We start from the raw sequence: 16,993 nt of genomic DNA, 5'->3' as shown, positions 1-16,993 counted from the left end.
TTAAGCTGTAATGGCTTCTAATGACTGCGACTTTTAAGAACAATGACCCTCTGAGATGAAACTCTTTGGTCATTCATAGGTTAGTTAACCTTTTGGAAGCTCAAAGCCTCAATTATTTCTAGCAGAGAAGGAACTTCAGAGGACAAACATGTCTGTGCCTTTAGTGATAAATGACACAGGATAATTTAACCAGTGACTTTCCGAAGGAAGAATATTTACTCAGGTGTGGAGTGAATATTGTATCAATAAACAAGGGAAATGAGCATTGGTAATTAATTAAGGATATTGGGACCTAGCTAATTTTTTATCAAAAAAATTAAGAATGAACATATCAAGGGGATTTATTTAAATGGCTAAATAGATTTGTCTATCAGAAATCTAACCATTATTTACCTAGGGAAATAATTTTGTTTTTTTATGTGTGTTCTTTAGTAAAAGAGAAATATCTGCTTTCAGGTAAATGTCTGGTGAGTTTGAGCTGACCACTTAATTTGTTTATATTTTATAGATAGATGCCTAAGCTTTATTGCTTTATATAGAATAGTTTTTATTTCAGCATTTCTTGTGTGTGTGTGTGTGTTGTTTTTATTAGACATGTGTAGCCCTAGAATGTGATCATTTAAGTATTTCTAATGACTGAGTATCTTCACCATTCATTACTTTTAAATTTTCATGGACTACCCATTATGAAGAAAAAACGCATTGGATCATATTATTCTTAATATTCAAGGTGGAGAGGCCAAGAAAGACCTATGAATTATAACATCAGGGGAGAGAGTACCTTTTCTACACTGATCATTAATTTAGTCTATATCTTAAATGGACATCAAAGATTGGTTGATTTTAAAATTTTATGTTATCAAAGGTGCCTGGGTCACCCAATTGGTTAAGCATTTGACTTCAGCTCAGGTCATGATCTCAGAGTCCTGGGATCAAGCCCTGTCCAATATGAGGCTCTGTGCTAATGCTCAACAGGGAGTTGGCTTGTCTTTCTCTCTCTTCCTCTACCCCTCACCCCACTCACGCTCTCTCTCTCTCTCAAATAAATAAAATCCTTAAAAAAATTTTATGCTATGAGCATATATTAATTCCCTATATTATGTGGAGCACAGCACTTGCCACAATAGAGAAAAAAGGCTTCAAGCCATTTAAGTGCTTTTTCTTTTCTATCAGATGCTGCCTTCCAAGTGATTATGGTTATCACTGATTTCATGAAAAACTTGATCATGCTAATTAAATTATGCCAGTCCTTTGTCTCAAAGTATGTTTGATATTTACAGTTTTTTATATCTGCATTCCCTCTTCAACTGTCATTATTGCAAGCTGCTATATATATTGGTAGGTCAAGTGTTGCTTCTTTATGCCAGTGTTGTTTCTTTGCTGCTTTGTTAAAATCATTCATCAGGCAGCGATTGTTTTATATAAGCAATGAGGTATGTGTAGGATGCAGAGCAGTACCACTGGGAGTAGTCTCTATATAATTGCTCAGAATATGCTACTTAAATTCCATTTGTCTTCCCCACGTTGGTGATAAGAGAGACAGTTGTTTATGCATCATTCACCTAGATCATATTGCAAGAACTAGGAACCGTATTTGCAAGTACAATTTCATAGTGCCTGGCAAGACTCACCATAGACCTAGAATGACAAGGATGTTTTCAGGATGCATGGATAATGTGTGTTATACACCTTGTTATAAAATGTTGGCAAGTGTGTTGTATTATCTTTGATGTAGAAAATCACTCCTCCTCTCCTTTGCCTCCTCTGTCTGTCTTTGTCAGACCTCTGCTGGATTATCTGTGAGGCCCATATAAGGTGCCACTGGCAGAAATTGGGAGACATGGCAAACTTCCTCGGGAACCTCTGAGAGAGAAGAGCTGCAAATAAAGGTTATAAAAAAGTTCATGGAGAGGGAATGTCCCCTAAATGGGATCCACATTAGCATCTGAATGGCACAATATTTTCACTAGTTACTGAAATCATATTAACCTTTTGCAAATTGCAACATGATACATAGAATTGTATAATATGGTTCAGGTTTCATCTTATGAGCACTTTGACCATCAAGGTTAACAAGACAATATGGTGTAAACGACAAAGGACCCAGACAATTCTAGTATTATTTTTGGATATCCAGCTAGACATAAAGGCAATAATGACTTGAGATGTCCAGAGTTAATTTTAAGGTAAAACATATATGATTTAGAAACCTAGCAATACAGGACCACTCCAGAGGAAGCTCAGTTTTAGATGTAGGCTCAAAAAAAAAAAAAAATAGCAATCTAGTTGAGTTTGTCTAAAAAGACAATGGGATAGGTCAAGAGAAAAAGTGAGAATAAAATACTCTAGTTAGAAAAACAAGATGTTAGATTTAATCAATGGTGTTGCCATAAGTCATTTTATTCATAGCACGTAATGTAAGTGGATACGTTGGTAAAAATCATATAAATAGATAAAAGATGACAAAGTAAGTTGATATTTGTGGAAACAAGTAAGGTGGCTTATTTACAGTGCCAGGTAGAAAATATTCAGTGTGCACCTGAGGCTATAGAAACAAGCATAGAGACAAATTAATGGGCAGAAATATATTATGAATGAAAAATAGGGTTTGTTATTGTGCATATGGACTTCCCATGGACCATGACTAAAAAATGTCATTTTGAAAAGTATTCATAATAAGCATACTTTAGCATTACTGTAGTGTTTTTTCATTTTAAATGTCCTTTGAAATATACTACATTTTGAATCTAAAATACATGATATATTTTAATATGTTCGTATTATAAAAAATTGAAACTGAGTCACTGAGGGATAACATGACTTGCTTTAGTCTTGTTTATACATCACTCACCTAGCTCGTCTGGCAGGAACTAGGGCTGGTATTTGTAAATATACAATTCCTGTATTGTGAAACATAAGAAAAAAAAGTTAAATATCCAAGTGAACGCCTTGGAAAACAGAGTGAGAGTTTTCTTAGTTGTTTAGTTAGAAGTGAGGGTTTCCACCACAATTTTGAAGTGAAAAATTAGATTTTTAAAGTGGGAATCTGGAGTAGTGTCCTTAAGTACTCTGTGTCCTTACCCAAGTTCCTCCATAAATAGAACCAAGAAAAGAACTTCAAATTTTGTTGGAAGTGATTTACTGGAATTTCCCAAAGCAGATACTGTAGGAGCATCTGAGAAACAGAAGGAGGTCTTAGACACATTTGTAGATTTAACTCACTGTCACTCTCCATCTCTTCACCCCCCTGGCCTATTCATCTCTCCCTCTCTCCCTTTCTTTCCTCAGACACAACTACTTACTTACTAGGTGATGTTGGTAAGTAACCACTTTGTGCATCAATTTCTATGAAAAAGAGACATAAAAATCCTACCTACATGGCAGGGTTGCCTCCAGAATTAAATATGTTGACACATTTGCTGCAGATGCTACTGGTTCAGGTCCAAGTGCCCTGGATCCTTGGCTGGCTTGGTTGGTCTGCATTTCTTCTTGATGAAGCTGGAGCTTCTGCACTTCCCTGTCATTTATTTCCCTCTGCGGCTTGTCCTTGGGGTGATGGAAGCCTCCTTATAAGGGGAGACCTAAAAGTTTCCTCGAAGCCCTACAAAACCCAAATCCTTTGTATTTTTTTAAGAATGTATTTTTTTTTAATTTGAGAGATTGAGAAAGAGGGGGAGAGAGAGAGAGAGAGTACAAGTTGGGGAAGGGGCAGAGGTAGAGGGAGAAGCAGACTCCCCACTTGAGCAGGGACCCAGATACAGGGTTCAACCCCAGGACCCGGGGATCATGATCTGAGGTGAAGGCAGTCGCTTAATCAACGGAGCCACCTAGGTGGTCCCCTCACCCAAGTACCTTGTATTAAGACAGCTCTGAGGAGCCTCTGCTGGGGTTTGGCTACACACTGGACCCTGCCTGACACCATATTTTTGAGTAACCATTTTCTCCTCCCTAGCCTGCTTTTCTGTCATCATGGGTCTTTTGTGAGACTTTCCATTGAGGTATAGCATGAATGCTCTGCTTCTAGGCGACCCAACCTAAGACTGCATGCAGTTGATCCTTGAACAACTCAGGGGCTGGGTCGCTGACTCCCCTCACAGTCAGAAATCTGTGTATAATTTTTAACTCCCCCCAAAGTTAACAACAGAGAGCCGACTATTGACCGGAAGCCTTATTGATAACATAGTCAAATAACACATAGTTTGTAGATCTATTATATACTGTATTCTTACAATAAAGTTAGCCAGAGAAGAGAAGTCATTAAGAAAATCAAACGGAAGAGAAAATACATTTACAGTACTGTATTTATCAACGAAAATCTGCCTGTAAGTGGACCCATGTTGTTCAAACCTGTATTGTTCAAGGGTTGCCTGTACGTGGAAAACACTGAACCTTCTGGGGCACTGTCAGTGCTCAGGAAAAAAGTGCCTCATGCTATTATTTCCTTCCCCAAGTATGCACGGAACACTACTATTTAATAGGCATTCTTCTGGCGTGGGTCCCTTCCCCAGACAGTAGGTAGTAACAAAGCCCAGGGCATTGAGAGGAAGCCTGCAGTGGCTACACAGCGGGTGGGATTGGAGATTCAGTGGGGAATAGAGTAAATCAGTAGCCTGAGGAAGCACATCAATCAGGAAAATTGCTGTTCACTGAATTTTTCTTTTATTTTGTAAAATACCTGGTGAGAAAGGCAGCGATTGTTCGCAAGTCATTTTCATATTACATTTGATAATAAATGTACTTCTCCCAGTTTGTGTATTTTCTTTCCCTATCAATATATGGGAGTATTTGTATTTATTCCAGTTCCGCCTTATTTAAGTGGCATTTTCAAGTCAGCTTCTTATCAAGAACTGTGGCCTTCCTAAATGACTTACTCAATTAACCAGTTGGCAGGATTATTTTTTTGTTTCAATGGTTATGGTTTTTGGTTATGGCTTTGTCAACACGTTATCTTTTCCAAAAAGCACTACAATAAATCAAATGATAGGTTCAGCATCCCAATACAATGCTCTTTACTAGCTTCCTTCCTTCCTACTCAGAACAACTCCATAAGGATCATGGATTTTCTGAAATCTAGATTACTTGCATTATCAAGATTTCAAAGATATGAATGAAGCTTATTTAAACTCCATGCACTGTGATTCACATTAGTAGAGATGTTTGCATAATATATATAGTATTCCCTCAAGCAGAGGGCAAGATAAAAGTGCTTACCGAGTGGAGCTCCAGGAAAGTGCGTAAGGATTTATCTAAAGGTCACTGAATGTTATAAGAAATGCTGTTCATGACTAAAAATAGTTACTATAATGAAGTTAAAAGTTTATACCTAAAACTCAGATTTGAAAAATACTCTGTTGCCCTGTAATATCTTATTTTGTTCTTCCTCCTCTGCCAGAAAACATGAGGGGAGGTGAGCACAGGTGGGAAGGTTTTGAAACCTAAACTCACCAATTTTATAGATATATTTGTTTCTTCTGTCTCCAGGCTGTCCACATGCTCTCATGTATCTTAGGGACCTAGAGACTCAACTATACCTAGGAGTGAACTGGCCGAATCAATGTATGATTAAGATTTGAAGAAATGGTGCAACTGATTTTCAAAATGTCCTTACCATTTGCAGCCTCCAGGCATTTTGCTTGAGTGATCCAGGTGCCTCACATCCTCATCAGCATCCCCTATGGTGTGACTTTTCCATTCTAACAGGTGTGAAGTGGTATTCCATTTTAGTTCAAATTTGCAGGTCCCTAATGACAAATAATACTGAGCATCTTTTTTTATACGCTTATATATTATCTTATATATCTATTTTGGTGAAGTATTTCAATCAGTTTTAAACTAAGCCCTTTGTTTTCTGATCGGTGTGGTCTGGAAGTTCTTCATCCCTCCTGGACCCAAGTTCTTTATCAGGTATATGATCTGCAAATATTTTTCTTTGGCTTTTCTTTTCATTTCCTTAACAATATTTTTCAAAGAGCAGACTTTTTTTAGTGGTGATAAAGAACAATGTATTGATTTCTCATTATACAGCTAGTACTTTTGGTGTCATATCCAGAAATAGCTCTGCCTAACTGAAGAACTGAAAAAGATGCCTCTGTGTTTTTTTCTGGAAGATGTATTGTTTTAGATTTTATATTTATGTCTCTCATCCATTTTGAGTACATTTTGATATATGGTCTGAGGTGTGGATTGAAGTTCGGCTTTTCTGCCTATGAATATTCAATTGTTCTAGTGCTGCTGTAAACAGTTCCCTTTCTCCATTCAATTGTCTTTGCATCTTTGTCAAAAATCATATGTACATTGCCCGTGTAGATACGTGTCCATTTCTGAACTGTATTCCCTTCCAATGCTCCATTTGTTTGCCTTTGCACCAATACCACACTGCCTTGATCACAATTCCTCCAGCTGTTGACTCAGACAGTGGCTGCAATTCTACCTTCCTCACCACAAGGTGATCTCTCCTGCGTGTGCCGTCTCCTGAGCGCTATCCCACAGCCCTGGTAGACCTTGTAGAGTTCTCTCTCCCTGTTTTCACTCACTGTCCTACGATTGTTTTATATTATGTAAATTTTATTATATAAAATCACTTATATTAAAACCCTCATTACTTTGTGGTTTCTGTCTCCTGATTGGATTACAGACTGATCCAATCTTTTCCCATCCTTTTACTTTTAAATTATTTTTGTCCTTATATTTGAAGTACAGTACTTGCATTCATCAACTCAGGTTTTGCATTTTTATGTAATCAACAGGCTTTGGGGTGTTTAGACCACTTACACTTAATAAAACTATTGATATAATGAGGTTTAAATCTGCTGTCTTGCTATTTAATATCAGTTATTGCTGTTCTTTGTTCTCTTGTTTTGTTTTGTTTTTTCTTTTTTGACTACTTTTTAATGAACCGAGCATTATTTAAATCATCCTACATGGGGGCACCTGGATAGCTCAGTTAGTTGAGCCTCTGAATCTTGATTTTGGCTCAGTCCATGATCTCAGAGTTGTGAGATTGAGCCTACTGTTGCTCTGAGGTGTGAGCTGTGTGTGAAGCCTGCTTAAGATCCTGTCTCTCTCTCCCCTTCTGTCTCTCCCCTCCCCCACTTGCCCTTTCTCTCTCTCTCTCTAAAAATAAAATAAAATATCCCACATTATTTTGTTTGTTGGTTTATTAACTAGCTATAGCTTTTTTTTTAGTTTAGTTTAGTTTTGTTTTGTTTTAGTGGTTGCTTTAGATTTTAGAGAATGCACATTTAATCCATCACAGCCTATCATTATACAATTTTTGCATAGGACAATAAGCTTAAATAGTATTCCATTCCTGTCTTAACCAGCTTTGTGCTATTTTGTGATAAAGTTTACTACTTTACATATATTACAAACCTTACTCTATCTACATTGTTAGTATGTTTGCTTAAATAGTAAATCACCTTTCAGAAGTTTAAACAATAAGGAATATCTCATACTTTTCTATATCTAGTTATACTTCATTTCTCTGTGTAGATCCAGATTTCCATGAGATATGATTTTTCTTCTTCCTGAAGACCTAGCTTTTACTTTTCTTATAGTACAGATCTATTGGAAATGAAGTTTCCTGGATTTTGTCTGTCTGAAAAGTCTATTTTGCTTTTGATCTTTAAGAGATTTTTCACTGAGTATGGAATTCTATACTATTGAATTCATCGAGTATAGAAATTAAAAGAGATTATTTCACTGTCTCCTCATTCATATTCTCCCTGATAAAATATCTGCTGTCAACCTTATTTTGTTCTTGGGGTTTTGCTTTGTTTTGTTTTTGTTTACACTGTTTCTTTTTAAGATTTTCTCTTAAACTTCGGTTTTAACCGATTCAGTTATGTAGATGTATATAGTATTCCTCATGTTTATGAAGTTTGGCTCCATTGAGCTTCTGGGATCTCTGAATTTATAATTCAATCCAATTGGGAAAAATTAAGCCTTTTTTTTCAATTTTTTTTTTCTGGCCACCTCTCCTCCTTTGAGGACTCCAATTACAAGTGTGTTAGGCTTCTTGAAGTTAATCTCATGATTAATTGATATTCAGTTCATATATTCTTTCCTCCCTCTGTTAATCATTTAAGATAATATGTATTGCTATATCTGTAAATTCCTTAACCTTTTTCTACAATATCTAGTCCACCATTTATCTCATCCAGTATGTTGTCCATCTTAGGCACTGTAGTTTTCCTCACTGGAAATTCCATTTGAGTCTCTTCTATATTTTTCTATGTCTATATATTTTTGAGCATGTGGGATATAGATATGATAATTGTTGATGTCTTTGCTTGTTATTCTAACAGGTGTCAGTTCTGGGTTGGTTTTCATTGATTGATTTTTCCTCTTGTCAAGTCATGTTTTCTTGCTTCTGTACATACATATCTCACCTATTTGGATCCAAGATGGTGAACTTTAGTCTCTTAGGGACTAAATATTTTTGAATTCTTCTTATTAAGTGTAGTTCAGAGATGTCATTTAGTTGGAAATAGCTTGATACTTTCATGTTTTCTTTTGAGATTTGTTATGGGGACTAGAGCAGTGTTTAGCTTAGAGTGAATTGTTTCTCACTAGTGTGTCAGGACTCTTCTCTATGGATGCCCTGTGAATAAGAGTTTTCTGATCTCTCTGGTAGAAGCAGGTACTACTGCTAGCCTTGTGTGAGCTCCTAATCCTGTTCTCTTTAATCATTTTGAATCAAACAAACTTAGAGACTTAACAAACTTAGAGACTTACAAACTTAGAAACTTAAAACAATACCTACTTATTTTCTACAGTTTTGTAGGTCAGAAGTCTAGACATAAGCATGGCCCAGCTGATTCTTTGCCTTTAGTTTCATTAGGCTCAAATAAAGATTCTAACAACACTACATTCCCTTCTAGAGGCTCTGAAGCATAATCTGTTACTTGGCCTATTCTGGTTTTTGGCAGAGTACATTTTGGTGTGGCTGTAGGACACAGGTTGTTCTCAGTTTCTAGAGGCTGCTCATACCTCCTGGCCGGTAGCCAGCTTCAAATCCAAGTTAGGTTTGTCAGGTCCTTTCAGGCTTCTACTTACTCTCTGTGACCTTTCCTACTGTCTCATCTCCTGTCTTTTGGTCTCTTCTTCTCCAGCATTGCTTTTACTGACTCTTCTGCCTCTTTTTTTCTATGTGACTTTGGGATCCTCTTGATGGTCCAGGAGGACCTCTCTATCTGTAAGTCAGCTGATTAGTAATCCTAATCCTATCCACAGAGTTTCTTCCTGACCGTGCTTGATTGTATCATATGAATAGACAACCAGAGGATGGTAATCTCAGAGTGTTATATTTAGAATTCTGGTTATTATGTTCACCAATCACTGACTCTTTTTGGTTTTATACTCAGTGCCTTTAAAATCAGTGTTTCTTATAATTGATCTGGAGTTCTGTTTGTTAAAGATGGCATTATAAATCTATTTCCTGCTATTCCATTTTGGACAGAAGGTGATGTCAATGTTCAAGCTTTTAGTATTTCTCGTCTGTCTGCCTAAGATGATGTCTGTGTGTTACCATAAGAAGTGGAAAGGGGGCTTTTGGCATGCCAGAGGGACCTGGTTTTATTCTTGAACTTGTGCTTCTATCTAATATGCAGTGTCTGAGTGAGTCTGATCCTTGCTACCTTGGTGCCTGTGAATACACAGCTGGTCTTATGAATTGTGTTGTCATCATAACATCCACTGTGGAAATCCATGGTCTTAGACCTTCAACTCTATGGAGAATTAGTCACACACTCTGTTTTCTTTGTCCTTTTTTTTTTTTTTTTTTTTCTTTGTCCTAACCCTGGTTTTCTGTTGGAAAACTGAAACTCAGAACAGACACAATCCCTATTCCCCTCTCCACCCCACATTCTACATCTCCACTTGGAAGAAGAAACTTCTGACCCATCTTGAAAGCCACGCAATGACTGTGGGTAATCAGGATTGCCATCTTAGATAAGTCTATACTTTGATTTCACTTTCCAAGTTCTGAGATTGGCTCCTACATTATTTGTCTAGAACTTCAGATTGTAGGGTTTCTCCTGATTGCTCACAACCTAGCCCAGGCAGCATCTGCAGAAGACAGACACACCAAGGTCCTGGGTTTGTGATGTCATGTTCCTGGTCTGTGGGTGCTGTCTTCTGAATTCTCCACCTTCCTCCCACCAGTCCTAAAATCTTCCCTTGCTCCTCATCTGGACAGAGAAAGAAGACTTTCTACTTTTCCTGAGTAGGTTCCCTGGAAAAAATCTTTTAACTTTATTACCTCCTAATGATAATTTAGGCTTTCTAGGCTTTTCTTTTGTTATGAAAAGAGAAACATACAAACAAATGAAAATGTTGATTAATGTAAAATGCATTTAATAAAATATCACAAAATAAAATCTATAAAATCATAAAGTCACATGTCAGCAGATTAATGCCTTTCTGTCCTCTCAAAAAATATCTAAGGCATTTCTGCACATAGATCAAGTCTTTGTAAAATAAATACAGACAATGGATAAAATGTCAGAAAAGTTGTGTAAAGAAAGGGCATAGAGGGTAAGCTGACCTGTTCAATACTGAATTACTGAATTGAAACAGCAACGGAGAGGAAGAAAATAAGGAGCCACTGGGGGCAGGTTTCTGGCAGACAGTTTTCAGAGAAAATATAGAGATCAGAAGAGTAGACTCCAAAGTAGCCATTATGGTCACTTAGAAGAAAAATGAATGAAAACAATTATTTTCTTTACATCAAACAATGTATGCTATCATTGTATCCTGGACAAAATCTACTAAATGTTCCTATACTTTTGACACTTCTTGGGAATGTAACCTTATCACAGATGAGCCCCAGCATAGTTATTTTAGTTCCATATTTATAGCTACAGCTGGTTTATAATATTAACATAAAGTCAGATACCTTCCCTCAAAAGAAACTTCAGTGGACCTCATATGACTTTTTAAAATTCCTCTTATTCAAAATAATTAATGTGAATTTAGCAAAATCTAAATATATCAATATATATACATGCACAAATGTGTATATATATACATATATATATATATATGTAAAATTTCAGATCCCATATAAAAAGACAAATGGACAATAGCAGTAAATTAATGGAGAAAAAGTCCTAGCGCACAGCACAGCAATAGCATGGTGCTTTATTCCCACTGAATGGAGTAAGGTGAACAATCTGAAGAATGGTGTCATGACCAAATTGATCCACATCAAAGAAAAGAGAAATTTATTAGTGCTCAGAGAGGTAGATACCAGACCTTATATTCTTCTCTCTTTTTAAATACTAAAGCCAGAGAAGGGGGGATTTAGGAGTAAGCGTCTTGAAGACTTTTTCCCTCCTATTATCACTGGAGTATGGTTAATCCCTTGGAACAACCAAAATAAGTTTGAGAGAGTTACTTGTTTTTCTAACTCCTTCTGAAAGTGGTTTCCCTACTTCTATTGTCTATTGGCAAAGTCTTTAATAACATTTATCTTTTGACCTTTTATCCATTTGCCCTTTGAGTTTATTTGCACCAGCCCTGTGAATCCATGTGATAAGAAACCATCTAGTAGGTATTTGCGCTGTAAATCAAAATCACCTCAAAGCAGCTTTTGCAACTCTACAGGACTGCACTTTGTTTTTTCTGTCTGCAGACAACAGGCAAACACAATGAAGAGATTCCAGTGTGAATTACAGATTCAGGCTATTTGCTCTGTTATTTCCTGTTTTCCACTCATATTTGAAAAAAAATCCACATCACCTATCTCAAAACACAGAGATGAGTATCAAATCACTAGGATACACACACACACACACATATATATATGCAATTTACATTTATGGTCAAGAAGGTGGGCAAAATTTACTTTTTCATTTAACTAACAAGCAGATTTGAAGGGGACTGTTAAGTGTAATAAGCATAAACTATTAATATGTTCCTCTTTTTCTTTTTATTATTCTGTCAAAAGGACAGAAAAACCCCAGATGTAGTACTGGCTTATTTCCAAACTCTGTCATCAGATTAGTATTCAACTTAATGTTCAGGGGTTTAGCCATTATAATTAATCATCCCCTAAGTGCAGAAAGATACTTAATACTCTGTCCCTACTCATTATTTAGATTTTTAGTTCTGTAGTGAAGGACCTCAGAAAAAGATTAATTAAGTCAAACACTTTGGGGTTATTCTCCCATCATTGTACAGAGGATTTACATACATAACTGGCATTAGGGTTGGTGAATATTCCTCCCATAATTCCTAGAATATCAATAAAACCAATGACTGCCTAAGTGAGTTTGTCTAGCAACAAAATACAGACCAGAATTATCCTAATGAGTGTTTCTGATTATTTGTTTTTATTATTTATCTTTTTTCCTACTGAAGTAATAATCAGTTTTCACAATTAAAGCAGAATATACTGTTTTAGGAAAACAGGAGTTGTTTTACTTTGGAAAATTACTAGCTGTATAACAAAGTTACTTCTATATATCACTGAATCTCAGTTTGCTTAGCTAAAAAATCAATGCATTAAAATTATAGAATCTAAAATTGCTTGTAATTTAAAAACACTATATTTTGCTATGTAATATATTTAGATCTAGAATGAACCATATGTATTAGAAATACAGAAATCTGAAATTTGTTACTTGAAGTGAAACAAAGAGATTACAAATTTTAGTTTTGTGAGTTCTGGTTTAAAGTGCTTAAAATCTGTCTTACATGAAAAAGGAATTTTTTTCAATATTTCATTTTCCATTTATGAAATATACAGTCTTATGTTGAAATGACAGAGATTGTCTATCAAGTAGTGAAGAACCCATGCTAAGACTTGAGACCCCAAATAGTCAAAGGAAACTTGAGAAAGGAGAAAAAGTTGGGAATATTACACTTTCTGATTTCAAATATATTAATAAGCTATAGTAATGAAAAAATATTGTACTGAGACATAATAACAGATATATAGACCAATAGACCAGAATATATATATATATTTGATTATTCTCAACTAAAGTGCCAAGAATACACGATGGGAAAAGGATAATCTCTTCAACAAATGATGTTGGGGAAACTGGATAGCCAGAGACAAAAGAATGAAACTAGACCTTTATCTTACACCATACACAAAAGTAAAGTTGAACTGGATTAAAGACTTTAGCATAAGATCTTAAACTATAAAACTACTAGAAGAAAACATAGGTGAAAATCTTCACAACAGTGGTCTTGGCAAGGATTTCTTTGATATGACACCAAAGGAAAAGCAAAAATAGGCAAGTAGCACTACAACAAATGAAAAAATAAAGCAAAACAAAACAATAAAAACTGCATAGCAAAGGAAATAATCAATAAGTGAAAAAAAAAAAAAACACCCTGTAGGGTTGGAAAGATATTTCTAAACCGTTTAGGTGATAAAGAGTTAATTTCCAAAAATATATAAGGGACTCCTACAATTCAATAGCAAATAAACAACCTAATTGGGATGCCTGGGTGGCTCAGCGGTTGAGTGTCTGCCTTTGGCTCAGGGCATGATCTCAGGGCTCTGGATTGAGTCTCACATCTAGCTCCCTGCGAGGATCCTGCGTCATTCTCTGCCTATGGCCAAATCCTCTCAAATATCACAAGTATTTTAACTGATAATCTTAAACAGATTAGCCCAAACATGTTATTATTGTGGGTTTTATTTATATCACCTACTTTTCATGGATTGGAAATTTATTTATCCTTTTAAAGGAAGCAGATTTTATCTTCCCAAAGTCAGGCTACTATCTCAAACCAAGTTGTTAACATAAGTGAGTTGAGGTTATTGATGGACAATTTTTTGACCCTTTGGGTTAGTTCTCATTAGTCTCTGCCTCTCTCAGTGTGTCTCTCATGAATAAGTAAAGTCTTTAAAAAATAAATAAATAACCCGATTAAAATGAGAGGAAGGCTTGAGTAGACATATCTCTAACAAAAACATACACATGGCTGACAGACATATGAAAAGATGCTCAGCATCACTAATCCACAGGAAAATGCTCAACAAGGTATCACTTCACAACTATTAGGATGGCATGTTCCAAAAACCAAAAAAACATCAAGTATGGAGGAGGATTTGGAGAAATGGGAACATTTGGTCATGAACCATTGGTGGGAGGGCACAGTGGTGAGGCTGCTGTGGAATACAGTGTAGAGATCACTCAAAAATTAAAAATAGAACTCACATATGATCCAGTAATCCTACTTTTGGGTATACATACAATATAATTGAAATAAATTTCAAACAGATATCTACACTCCCATGTTTATTACTCCCATGTGAATAATGATGTAATAAACATAGAAATGCAAATAAATCTCTGAGATTCTCATTTCAATTCTTATATATGTATGCATATACACATATGTATGTATATAATTACCTTTGTACACACACACATATGTACACACACACTTTAAGGTTATTCAGCCTTAAAAAAAACCCAAAATATCTTGTCATATCAATAGCATGAATGAATCTGGAAGATGTTATGTTAAGTGAAATAAACCAATTACAAAAAGATAAGTATTATGTGATTCCACTTACCTGAGGTATCTAAAACAGTCGAAGTCATAGAAAGAGAGTAAAATTGTGGTTGTCAGGGGAAGGGAAATGGGAAGTTGGTCAATGTATATACAGTTTCCATTATGCAAGATGAATAAATTCTGTTGGTCTGCTCTCTGATAATGTGCTTACAGTTAACAACATTGTATTGTGCTTTGAAAGATGTGTTAGGAGGGTATATCTCATGGTAACTATTCTTACCTCAATAGAAAACATAAATTAAAGAGGTTTGAACTACTTAGCTAATATTCTAACATTCTAGTTCTATGTTCTCTAATATTTCCCCATTATCATATTATTTTTTTCAAATGGAATTCTTCATCCAGAACATTAATTCTCTATGTACCCCAAGACTCAAGTCAATCAATTAAACAAATCAGTCTGCAAAATTCGTACCATAGGAGAATCTTGTATTCTCAGCATTTTTTTCTCCTGTGGCTTTAATTACCTCTATGGAGGTTATTTGTCAAAGTATAAAGCATACGTGGGGTTGAAGTGCTTAGATTTTATATATTTGTCCATATTTTTAACCAGATACATGACCTTTTTTAACTTCTAAAGGAAATTCCAGATATAATTTACTTAAGTTGGTAAATCAAAGAACAAAATATTAACCAACATTATATTAAGTATGTTAATTTCTAAAAATCTAAATTGATGGAATAGAATTTGTTATTTTTATTTGCTTTCAACTCAAAATTTTAAATTATTGGTTCTTAATTCACCCTAGTCTATCCAGAAAAATCACTTTGCCCATACCACCAAAGATAATGAATGATTATCTCAAAATGAATTTTTTCCAAGTAGCAACCATAGTTGGGGAACTTATTAGAACACCTGTAGTTCCTGGTGGTTATGTATTTAAAGTGCATATTTTTCTACCTAAATAGATTGTAAGCTTTTGGCTGTCATGACCAAATGTTGTATTTCTTCAATATCCTACTGCAGGAATTGGCAAATATTTTTTCAGTAAAGGAGTAAATAATAAATATCTCCAGCTTTGTGGGCTTCCACAATTGCTAAATTCTGCCATTTTATTGCAAAAGCACTGTAGACAATATGTTAACAAATGAATGTGGCCATGTTCCAATAAAGTTTTATCTACAAAAGAAGGAAGTCAGTTTAGCTTGTGGACAAGTTTGCTGATTCTTTCACGTGGGCACACAGTACTGCATGATAAAGATGGACTTAACTGCAAAATCAGCATAAAGTCATATTTGCATTTTAACATTTTTTCCGCTTGTTCTGATTTTCAGCACTCCCGTAACACCATTTGAAGATATTTAGGGTAAAGTTAGCCTTGTCTTGTTACTATAAGCCAAAGCACAGGCTACGGGGTCATGACTTCCTAGACTTGAGATATAGTTTTATTGTTTTTATAATGTAAATGAATCACTATGGAATGCTGAATTAGTCTTGATTTATGAATTATTTGGTTAGATCAATCAGAACTCAGAAAATTATATCAGAAAGTATTCCTATAAAATAATATTAACAAGAAGCTAAAATATACTTTAAAATGATCTAAAATTAACAACACAAGAAGCAGTAGGTGTCAGTGAGGATGTAGAGAAAGGATAACCCTAGGGTACTGTTAGTGGTAATGCAAACTGGTGCAGCCACTCTGGAGAATAGTTTGGAGGTTCCTCAAAAAGTTAAAAATAGAGCTACCCTATGACCCAGAAATTGCACTAATAGCTATTTACCCAAAGGAAACAAAAATACTGATTGGAAGGGATACATTCACCCTGTTGTTTATGGCAGCATTATCAACAATAGCCAAAGTATGGAGACAGCCCAAGTGTCCATTTATTGTTGAATGTATAAAGAATATGTGGTATATATGCACAATGGAATATTACTCAGCCATCAAAAATTAAATCTTGCAGTTTGCAACTATATGGATGGAGCTAGCGTGTATTATGCTAAGTGAAATAAGCCAGAGAAAGAAATGCAATACGATTTCACTGATTTGTGGAACTTAAGAAAGAAAACAGATGAAAATATAAGAAGGGGGAAAGAAAAAAGGAGAAAAGGAAACAAGCCATAAGCTACTCTTAATGACAGAGAACAAACTGAGGGTTGATGGAAGGAGGTGGTTGGGGGATGGGCTCGATGGGTGATAGGGATTCAAGTGGGCACTTGTGATAAACTCTGGTTTATATATAAATGTGATAAACCACTGAATTCTACTTCTGGAACCAATATTGCACAATATTTTAACTAACAAAATTTAAATTAAAAACAGTATTCTTCTACACCATTATAATTTTCAGTGTATTAGAGATATAATTATGTTGTGAGGAGTCTAAACTTTGAAAATAAATATATCCACTGTTCTTATTTTTATTTTGGGGTATTTACTCTTATCTTTACACCATCATTACAAAATATTTGTACTGGATATTGATTACTTGTTTGGAATTCAAATTG

The sequence above is a fragment of the Canis lupus genome, chromosome 17, assembly GCF_048164855.1.
Source record: "Canis lupus baileyi chromosome 17, mCanLup2.hap1, whole genome shotgun sequence".
In the NCBI taxonomy this organism is placed as follows: domain Eukaryota; kingdom Metazoa; phylum Chordata; class Mammalia; order Carnivora; family Canidae; genus Canis; species Canis lupus.
This window is presented reverse-complemented; position numbering follows the sequence as displayed.